This window comes from Haemaphysalis longicornis, unplaced genomic scaffold (assembly GCF_048455015.1).
Source record: "Haemaphysalis longicornis isolate Haplotype H1 unplaced genomic scaffold, Haemaphysalis longicornis Haplotype H1 scaffold_15, whole genome shotgun sequence".
Classification (NCBI taxonomy): Eukaryota; Metazoa; Arthropoda; class Arachnida; order Ixodida; family Ixodidae; genus Haemaphysalis; species Haemaphysalis longicornis.
This window is the reverse complement of record NW_027526257.1, coordinates 10,461,556-10,471,641: the sequence shown is the minus strand read 5'-3', so window position 1 is coordinate 10,471,641 and position 10,086 is coordinate 10,461,556. Positions and strand designations below refer to the sequence as shown.

Below are 10,086 nucleotides of genomic sequence, written 5' to 3'. Positions count from 1 at the left end.
GGTGAATCGTATAAGCACCAATCGGGCGAGAAGCACTTCAAGCTCCTGCTGTAACTTTCGCTTTTACATATTGATGCGAAGTGGGCTGTGTTGTAGCCTCGCGATAAAAGCGAAATCATGGCGCATATATCTTGCGATTGCATGGCACGTCTCCAATTTCTGCACCCGACCAGCGTAAACGCGGAATTACGTAACAGACTGGCGTTGAGTCCAGCGTTGGGTGTTTTGCTCTAACATAGCAAATTCCCGCAGCTTGACGGGCATTTGCTTTACTATGGTGGCCGCATTGAAAGGCACAGATACAAGACTACGTAACTCTGAGCAATGTATAAGCTCAGACGTAGGCATAACAGTGCCGGTTGTCAATGGCTTTCACTACAATAACGTAGAAGAGAGAGACATTAAGCAAAGAGAAAATGACAATGGTGAAATTTGAAGGACATGTTCGACCACTAAGCACTGCTTTTTAATGCACGGCATCATAAGGAATGACTTGAGGTCCTCGAACCTTTTACTGTTGCCTGATGTTCATTCGGAAAAAAGAAATTTGTAAATGTTACAATTCTATTGGGAATATTTTTTTTGCGAATATTTTATTAGTTTAGCGCGTGAGTGAGCATTTAGAACAGGCGAATTGTATAAGTACCAACGAGGCAAGTATAATTTCAAATTCCCTGCCTGATCTTCCCTCTACATTGCGGGGCAAATTCGGGTATGTGGTAGCCTGACGTTAGTAGCACCATCATGTGACATCCGCTCAAATTTTAGGTTGTATGACAGGTCCTTAAACGGTGGCACCCGGGCTTTGCAAAGGCGGTGGCATCTGTTAGCCTGGGGTTAGCACCAGTATTTCACTTTCAAAGCCAACACTATTCTCCGCGCCCGGAGCTTAAACGTACGCTGTCTTGGGCCCTGATGTGTGCATCGAAAGGCTGCGAGTAATTGCAACGTAGTGCTAGTTACAAAATAGACACAAGATTAGCAATATTGCTGATTGTCAATGGTTTTTAATCCCGCTATCGGAGGAATGAGAGACACGTTCAGTTCTTAACTACTACTTTTTAACTAACTGCATCACAAAGAATCCTTTGGTGTCCTCGTAATTTTTACTCTTGGCTCATACCCCTGTGGAATCGCCCTGCTTCTCCGATGCATGAAGAAGACGAAGAATGCAGCTAGATACGTCGGAGACGTTGAGGGCGTAGCTCGCACTCAAAGCTGGCTTCTTGCAGAACGAGGCTCACCCCTCGCGCGATCTATCGTGGAACGGCCGTCCTGCGTGCCACGCAAATAAACCCTCTTCTTGTGTTTGCACCACGGAGAGCTTCATTTATCCGTTCCCGCAACGCCTTGACTCAACAGCACGTAGGATGGGAGTTACATGTAAAATGTCAACCGTGGCCACACACATACACTCCTCTTAATGATAACAAGCGCAACCCATATCATAAAACACGAGAGACAACACTAACTGGTGACGTACAGATTGAGGAATTTTGGGGGGTGCAGCATTAAAAATTATATTAAGTTTATAGGAGGCACTGTCTTAATTCAAAGCCTTAGAAACTTGTACATTTAAAATGTGTTTTTACTGCAAAAACTTTTTGTATAATTTAAAACGGTAAAATTACAAGTAAAGCGGCCTCATTCTGTTATTTTAAAATAAAGTTTAAAATGATTGCTTAAAAAATTAAAAAATTTTTTGTTCTAAAAATATCTAAACAATGATTGCACTAACTATTGACTTTAACTTAAATGTAAATAGTAGTCAGCGCTGCTGTACTGGCTCACGTGGCCCCCTGCGTGAAACCAATCTGGTTATGATTCTCGAAAGGAGTTGTGTAGCGGCTGTCCTGCGGACGTATCTTACCGGAACCATATTGATCCGGGCCACCCCCTTTCTTCCCACGAACGATGCTTCCTTACTTCACTCAACCAAAATGGTCAAACAATGCGGAAGAAACAGTGATCACGTCAACTGCCTTGCAATAAACATAATACTGCAACTATTTACAAGGACGCACCGGTTAACACGAGCACAGTAACAGGTTTATTCACTCGTTCCAACCAGTCAGTCCCGCCACCTCCTTCTTCGTCTTCATCATCCTCTTCCCCAGCCATCTTTGTCTAACAATCTCGCAGCCCTAGCGGGATTGTCGTTGTCCTCAGGTTTCTCTATTCTTGATTCACAACACTTTCGCCCCCTCCCCCTGTCCGGGGTGTGAAAAACCTTTTTTTTTTGGTGGCAGTGGTGGGATGTACGTGCTGACCCGAAGTAAAGCTCGATCCCTCGCCATAATGCCGTCCCTTCTTGCCCCGACTGCATCCAGCATCGAGGAGTCCCCTAAAAGACAGAGCCGCGGGACTACAAACCAAGACAACTGCGTGTTCTTGCCACAAGGAGGTGGATCGGCGAGTGACCCATGGGCTTCGCTTTCCTTAAGTGGTCTCCCACACAGAATTCTGGTTGCCGCCCAATACATTCAGCGTGTCTACGACGGGGCCCACGCGACAGGTTTGGACCTGCGGGAGCCTCATATTCAACCAACAGGGAGCCCCAACGTTGTCTCTGATTCCGCTGCGAGAAATCAAGCGTATTCCATCCAGTTAGAAGCGCTCTTTGGCAGTCTCGTCGACCGCCTGGACCGCCATAACTGCGTAATGGATGAAAAGATGAGCTCAATTATTAAGAAGATGACTGCCTGGTTAGCGGACGCCAACGGTCGAATAGCTGACCTGTCCAATCGTATGGCGGTTGTGGAATCGTCGTTTCGGCCGGTTGCCCCGGACCTGACTGCGCCCGTTGTACGTTGCACTTTTGTTGTGCCGCCATTGGCCACCCAGCACCAGTGTTTTTAACTTCGTCCAGCCATTTTTCATGGTTCTACCTCGTGGGCAGCCTCCGTATTCAGTTTGAGTCGGTTCCTGTGGCCAGTGATTGGTCTTTGATTGACCAGGCTAGTGTTCTGGTGGCACAGCTACGCCCTTCTGCCGCTGATGTATTGGGATTGGCCTCCAGGACATACCGTGTCGCCACCAACGAGTGACGTCACTGGTAGGACGTCGGGTTATGTAATCGTCCGCTAGAACACATTTCCTTCTCTTATGCGCCCGAAGGTTCTTTCTTGTAGCTGGCGTGTGCTCCTTCTTCGCGGCTTTTCTGCAAAGTACAGAAAAAACTTTTCTACAGACCGGATAATCCGGGCATGCAATCAACGGCTCGCTTGTTTCTGGCGAAACCCCCGCGGCAAGGTAGTTGTTACCACTGCCACCGATAGCTCGTACAGAGCCAGCTAACGCCAACGACAACCCAATGGGTGCTGAGAAAAGTACGCTGTTAATTCATTATGAAATATTTTTGACGTGACGTGTACGAGACTGTGTGAGCAAAAAAAAAGACCTTGTAGGAGCGACGGAAATGTGCCGTTCAGTGGTGATCTCTCTATAGTCTACTGCGTGCATTGCCTGGTAAATGAATGACTACGTGAGAACTTGGCGTAAACACTGCCTATTTTCAATGCAATGTTTTTTTTATATTTATATCGTGATGTGATTAACGATAATTAGTACTCTCTACTGCTGATATTCTTACTTTTCGTGACAACTTGTCGGAAACGTAGGAATGGTATTAACTCGAGTTTTCAACGTCTTTGTGCGGGTTTAGACGTGCCTATTTTTATTTTTAACTGAGGCCTCGCCATGGAAAGTTATCATTGTAACACGGGCTTTTGTCTGTTTACAATGAGCCTGTGGCGTTCTCTAGCATCAAGTTCGAAAACTCACGACTGATTACAGAATGCGCGGCTGTGTACGAGGCGAAGCACGTCGTGGGATAATGTGAAATTTTATTATACAGGAACCAAGCGTTGCGGAGCCCCAAGAAGTTAGGGAAACCCACACCAACACGCTTGCTTGCGGCCAGTTTTAGATGAGGGTGATTCCAATAGCTGGCTGGCCGCCGGTTTCGGTTGAGCGGAGTACGATGTTGGGAACTTTAGGCTTAGCCTCGCGGCAGATATTTTTTTAATCTTATCTATTTATTTTCCCAGTACTGCTAGCCTTTCGGCTGTTACAGGGGTGGGACATACTGAGAATGTCAAACATCAGTACATCTAAATCATACAGCGATTTAAACACCAACACATCAACCTGGGGATGTTACATGCATCTTACATTGGAAACACCGACATTGATGCTATACAAAAAGCTAGGCAGTCGTAGTAAGCATATAAAGAAATGACACTAAATCAAAATAGTCGATCATGCTTACAGAAAAAAATCTTTTAGCCCTTCCTCAAATTTTTCCAGTGAATCACAATGAACCAGTGGTAATGGCAAAGCATTCCACTGACGAATTGTTTTTGGAAAATAACAAATTCGCAAATACACAGACATGCGGTTGCGGCACTTCGTGTGTGTAATTGTTTATACCTCTCAGGTTTCTTCCGCGGCTTGGCGTTAAGTGTTTTGTTGTGTTTATGTTTAGTCTATTTTTTTAACAATAAAAATAAGAACTTCATCCTTGCCAATTTCCGACGTTCGGCTAAAGTGGGCAGTTGAAGAGAGCGTAACATTTCTGTTACTGACTCTTTCGACCTATACTTTGAGAGAATAAACCTGGTAGCTCGCCTTTGTACTCTTTTAAACATATTCATGAGGCCGATTTCGGAGGAATCCTATACAATGCTGGCATATTGTAATGTTGGCCAAATATACGTAAGATATGCAGCTAGCCTAACGGCAGTAGAAGCAAGTCCTAATTTTCTTTGCAAGTATCATAGTTTCCGGTCCGCGAACGTAGAAATGTTTTCCAATTGTCTCCTCCAATTTAGATTACGGGATATTGTACACATAAATATTATATTTCGTTGATCGTCGACAGGCGGGTAGAGCATTGGGTATAATTGGAATGGAAGGCACGCTTACTTTTGTCTGTGACGCGCAAAGCAACTGTTTTAGTTTGATTTATTTCCATTTTAGCTTCGGTGCACCAATTACTGGCAGCATCAGGAATGTCATTATGTGTTTTTTGCGCAGATTCAGTGTGTATTTTGTTATAGAATTGGCAGTCATCTGCAAAAAGACGCACGTAGCACTTCTATCTCTGGCGCAAGAAATGTCATTGATGTAAGTTACCAATAGTATCGGCACTAAAACTGAACGTTGCGCTACCCCTGAGGTATCATTTAGTGACACAGATTTGGAGCCGTTTTTCCCACATATTGTGGTATTTTTGTCAGGTACGCACCTATCCACTGTATTATGTTATAATTTATGCCTAGGTGTGCTAACTTATTAACTACCTGTGAGGAACCTTGTAAAAGGGTTTGGAGAAGTCGAGGCATATTGCGTCAACCTGAACAATATTATTGGAGGCACGCGTGAAGTCGTCGACTGTTTCAAATAATTGGATTACAGTGGAAACATTTCGCCGAAAGCTTGCTGATTATAAAAAGATATTTCTTTGCCCTCAAGATACGCAAACATTGCTTTGGATATAATATACTCAAACAGCTTGCAGCTTACACAGGTAAGGGAAATTAAATGGTAATTTTCCACCTTTTCTTGGTCTCCACACTTATGCGTTGGTACAACGTTCGCCACAAGCCAGTCGTCTGGGACACGCTTTTGTTCAATTGAGGCATTATACAGGGTGATCGAAGTAAAGTCGACACGTTTTTTTTAAAATAGGCCCTTCAATTTACGCGCAAACCACCTCTACAGCGATGTTTTGGATCTAAGGGGACACGTTATTAGGAGGTAATAATTGATGTAGGTGACCTAATTAACTAAAATTGAATAAGAAATTTTTAGAGGCCGCAGTAACCAGGCATGTTTTTATTGGAAAGTTAGACGCACTTGTGTTTCTACGCAGTTCCAATTGGCAGAATCATTCTGGCGCATCCGTAGTCCGAGATATCAAACGGAGCAGTTTAATTTCCGTTCGCTTGATTACGCATGCTAGAAGTCAAGACGGGCGCGTAGCTCCTCCCTTTTGTTCTTTGTTTCGATAGCGGTTCCTAGTACTGCAGATTGCGACAACGCCAGGCAAGATTGAATGGGTGCCATTTATAACTTTTCCCTGTGCCTCCACCCCTTTGTAGAACTAAACACCGTACACAGCATTCACGTCACAGAAGGGAGGAGCTTTGCGCTGGTGCAGAGTGTCTTGCATGCGGAATCATTCAAATGGCAATTAAACTTTGCAATTTGATATCTCGGACTACGGATGCGCTAGAATATTCTGTCAAGTGAAACTGCGTAGAATAATGATTGCGTCTAACTTTCCAATACAAACAAGCCTGGTTACTGTAGCCACTAAAAGGGTAATTATTCAATTTCAGTTAATTAAGCCTCCAAAGTCAATATTTGCCTCATTATTATGTGTCCCCTGGCCGCATAACCTCACTGCAGAGGTCGTCTTGGCGTAAGTATAACTGGCTACTTTTTAAAAATATGTCGACCAAAGTTTGTTCACCCTGTATATCATGTGTAAATAGCGGGCAACCCATTCCGCATTCCTTCGCAGAAAATCATTTGGTATGCCATCTTGTCTGATCGACGTTTTTTACGTTCATTTTCAGTAACAAAGACACGATGCCTTCATAAGTAATCTGAATGTCAGGCATAACTAATAACTGAGAAGGAAGCGGCGTGGGTGCATTACTTTCATTGGGACAAGCAGTAAAAACTGATTGGAAAAATCTGCTATGTAGGCAAGATATAGAAGAGCAGTCGGTCACCAATTCATCACTGAGAACGATAGAATGCATGCGTTTTGAGTGGTCTTCCTTCTGAGACAAGTGACGCCAAAAACGATGGGGGGAAGATTTCATAAATGTCGACAATATTTCTTTGCAATACTTCGTTTTTGCTTCGTTCAGTTCAGCCAGCAGAAGCATTGATAAATTGCGTTCTTGGATTGATCTTCGTTTGCTTTTTGCCTCTGGCGGTTAATGGCGCGCCTCAGAAAAAATATCTTCCCATTCATCCAAGGATTGTGTTTATTTTGTGTCTTTTTTGCAAGGACACAAATTTGTTGATACCTAGCGTGACAATTTCTTTACACGTTATCCACATCCTCTTGATGTCACTTTCCTCAATAAACGAGTCTAAAGAAAACGACAAGTAATCAATTATACTCGTGTCGTCGGCCTTGTTGAACTTGCGCACATGTCTGCAGCTTTCGTTTTTGCGAAGCAAGGCACAATCAATTCTTGTCGTATGATAACCCATATTCAATTGCAACGTTGTATGTGCAACCAGCTCCAGTATGGAAGGCGGATACCCTCTTGCACGTGTACTGTCATTGACGACCTGCGTTGTGTCATGGCTGAATGCCATGTCTAAAAGGAGTTGGCAGTCTATTGCTTCCTTCGATTTTATAAGATTGTGGTCCAATTAATTCCGCGAAGATTGAAATCTCCCGCAATAACCAGTCTGCGATTGCGGTTAGCAATACCGTCACGGTATTGCTGCAAACTCTCCAGATATCAACTACGGGCGCCTGGAGGCCGGTAAACGGCTCCCAAAACTTGGGAAGTTTTTGGTAATTTTATTTCTAGCCATACACTTTCAATGTGGGGTATTCTTTCCATAACAATAGCTTCAATATGTTATGCAGGTAAGATTGACAAACCGCCCCCTCGTGAATCTCGGTCTTTCCCAAATATTTGGTAGCCGGGTGGTACATTTTCGCTATCCGCTATTTCCGGTCGCAGCCAGGTCTCTGTAACGGTACTTGTGTGTGCGTTATAGCTTGCTAATATATGTTCCAGATCACTGATTTTATTGAGAAGGCTATGAGTATTTAAATTAATTAAGCGAAGGCAGCATGCATTTGACTGGGAATGGAATCAGTCATCGTCGTCAGAGGGACACGGTTTTTCCTTTGTGTGCTAAAGCTTAACTAGACAATCCTGGTCGTAGCCACAGGGATACACATTTTTGTCGATTACCAACGTATCGTTAATCAGATGCATGCGTTTTCCTGCCTGTCTTTCTTCTTTTCCGGATTCCAATAATAGCTTACGCTTCGCTAGAATTTCCTTGCAAAATTCGTCTCCCACTGATATACTGCTTCCTTAAAGCTTTTTGTTATTTTTTAAACTGTTAACGTTTCTCAGGAGTCGTGCAACTTAATAATGACCGGACGTGGGGAACTACCCCCTGTTTGGCCTATTCTGCTGAACCTTTCAACCGTTTTTATTTCTATACAAAGTTTTTGAACGAAAATATCCTGCAGTACCGCTTGTTCCAGGTCTTCTATGGTTTCTGCCTCTCCTGCCTCTGCCTATGGTTTCTGCCAAAAAGATTATTCCGCCGTCTCCTGTCCTCTAAGCTAATTAGCCGTTCATCTTGTCTTGATAGTGTCACGTTAGCTTTCGTAACAATGTTCGTTAGCTGGCCTATTTTTTTACCCTGATCTTCGATTGTTAGAAGGGCGTCTTCCATTTTAGTCATTCTTTCTCCTAGACCGCTGAGATCTGCTTGAATTGCTTTCTGACCTTCAGACAGTTTTTTAGGAGGGCTTTCACATCAGGACCTGGGTTGAGTTGAACGTCCCGAGACAATAACAGGCACAAAGAGGAAAATCAAGAGAACAGTACACTTGGGCACGGCAGCAAAACAGCTCTGTTGTCAGTTTTGTAACAGTATTCTGAGAAGAAAGTGACCTGTTCGAGCAACAGAAGCCCGAGAGTCGGCGACATTGCTTTCGCAGTGCTGCCCTGCCCACTGAATGCTGCTGGCAGGGGGCCTACGTTGATAGGTTCCACGAAGAACCGCTCGATGCACGTTCCAGGGTGGCCGCGCTCGAGGGTAGCGTCGACGATGTGCCCGTGGTCGATAACAGCGACGTCAGCAGCTGGTACGGCCACGCATGTGCTGGATGCACCTGCTTGTAGGGATGCGCAGACGAAGAAAACCTGTTCGAGCAACAGAAGCCGGAGATTAGGCGACATTGCTTTCGCAGTGCTGCCGTGCCCACATTTATTCGCCGCTATCATTACAGTCGCGAATGACAGTCCCTAACACCACTTTTCACCACACTATCATCACCTTTCTCGCAAGTGAACGTCTGTATCCGCAGTGACTGCCATTTAATCGATCGAGATACCCATCACGGCCTCGGCCGATTTTCGGCCGCATATCGCCATCCTTCGGCCGCTCGCCGCACCGTGAGTGAACGGGCCGGTGAGGCCGGGACCGACGTCAGCGGCCGGTCGGCGTAGATTGCGGCAGATATTTGAGCATCGGTTTGAAAGTAACAGCTCATGACACTACCTAGCACAATTTATCACCACACTAACATCCACCTTCGCGAATCTGGAACTCCTTTTCGGCGATCAGTGTGGTTCAACAAGGTGTTGCTGCCGCTACCTGCGTCGGTTCGAGCCGCCGGCGGGCTGGCACGGTGGCCGTGCATGCGGAGCGTTTCTGCGAGCAGTAAACGCTTCATTATTTCGTGCTTCAGCCATTTCTTGCGAACCACAAGCGAAATCCAGAAATTTAGTTCGGCGATCGTCGTAGCCTACAATGTTTATCGGGGAAAGGAGCCGCACCTTACGCCTAAACCGGGTTCGGTCGTATACGCCCGCATAAACCACCACGCTAAAGTCGTGTGCAGGCAACCTACCACGGTTGACACAATTATAAAGTCCCCATGACGTCAAACTACGCTTGACGCACCGATAATGAGCTTCAAACGCCGAAAATTATTAGGAAAATACACTCAGAAGGCGCGTCCTAATCGAAGTGTCACGCGCTGCAAGCCCAACTACGCAGCACGCTGGAGCGGGGATCCTACAAGTGACGTCGAATAAGGTCCCTAGAATTACTAAAGTAGCGTCAACTGCTCCCTGCTTCTCCGCTGCCCTCCTCTTTTTTCTATCCCCTCACCCGTGCCGCCGCGGTCACTTTAACTCCGCGGTGGTGCCGCCGTTTTTGTTGGCTGTTGGGTTTTGCGGCGGGTTACGTTATATTTTTGCTTCCGTTCTATTTTGTTTTGATTTGTTTAGCAAGTTGATTCTCTCATGCGGCTAGCTTCAAGCGCACCAAGCGTTTCTTGCGCGCTTTCATTTCGAC

The 10,086-nt window shown here is 45.2% G+C and overlaps 1 pseudogene; it reads right to left on the bottom strand.

The window, feature by feature from the left end:
• Positions 1-8,028: 8,028 nt before the first annotated feature.
• LOC144165858 (uncharacterized) lies at positions 8,029-8,963 on the bottom strand (annotated as a pseudogene).
• Between the last annotated feature and the right edge of the window lie 1,123 nt (positions 8,964-10,086).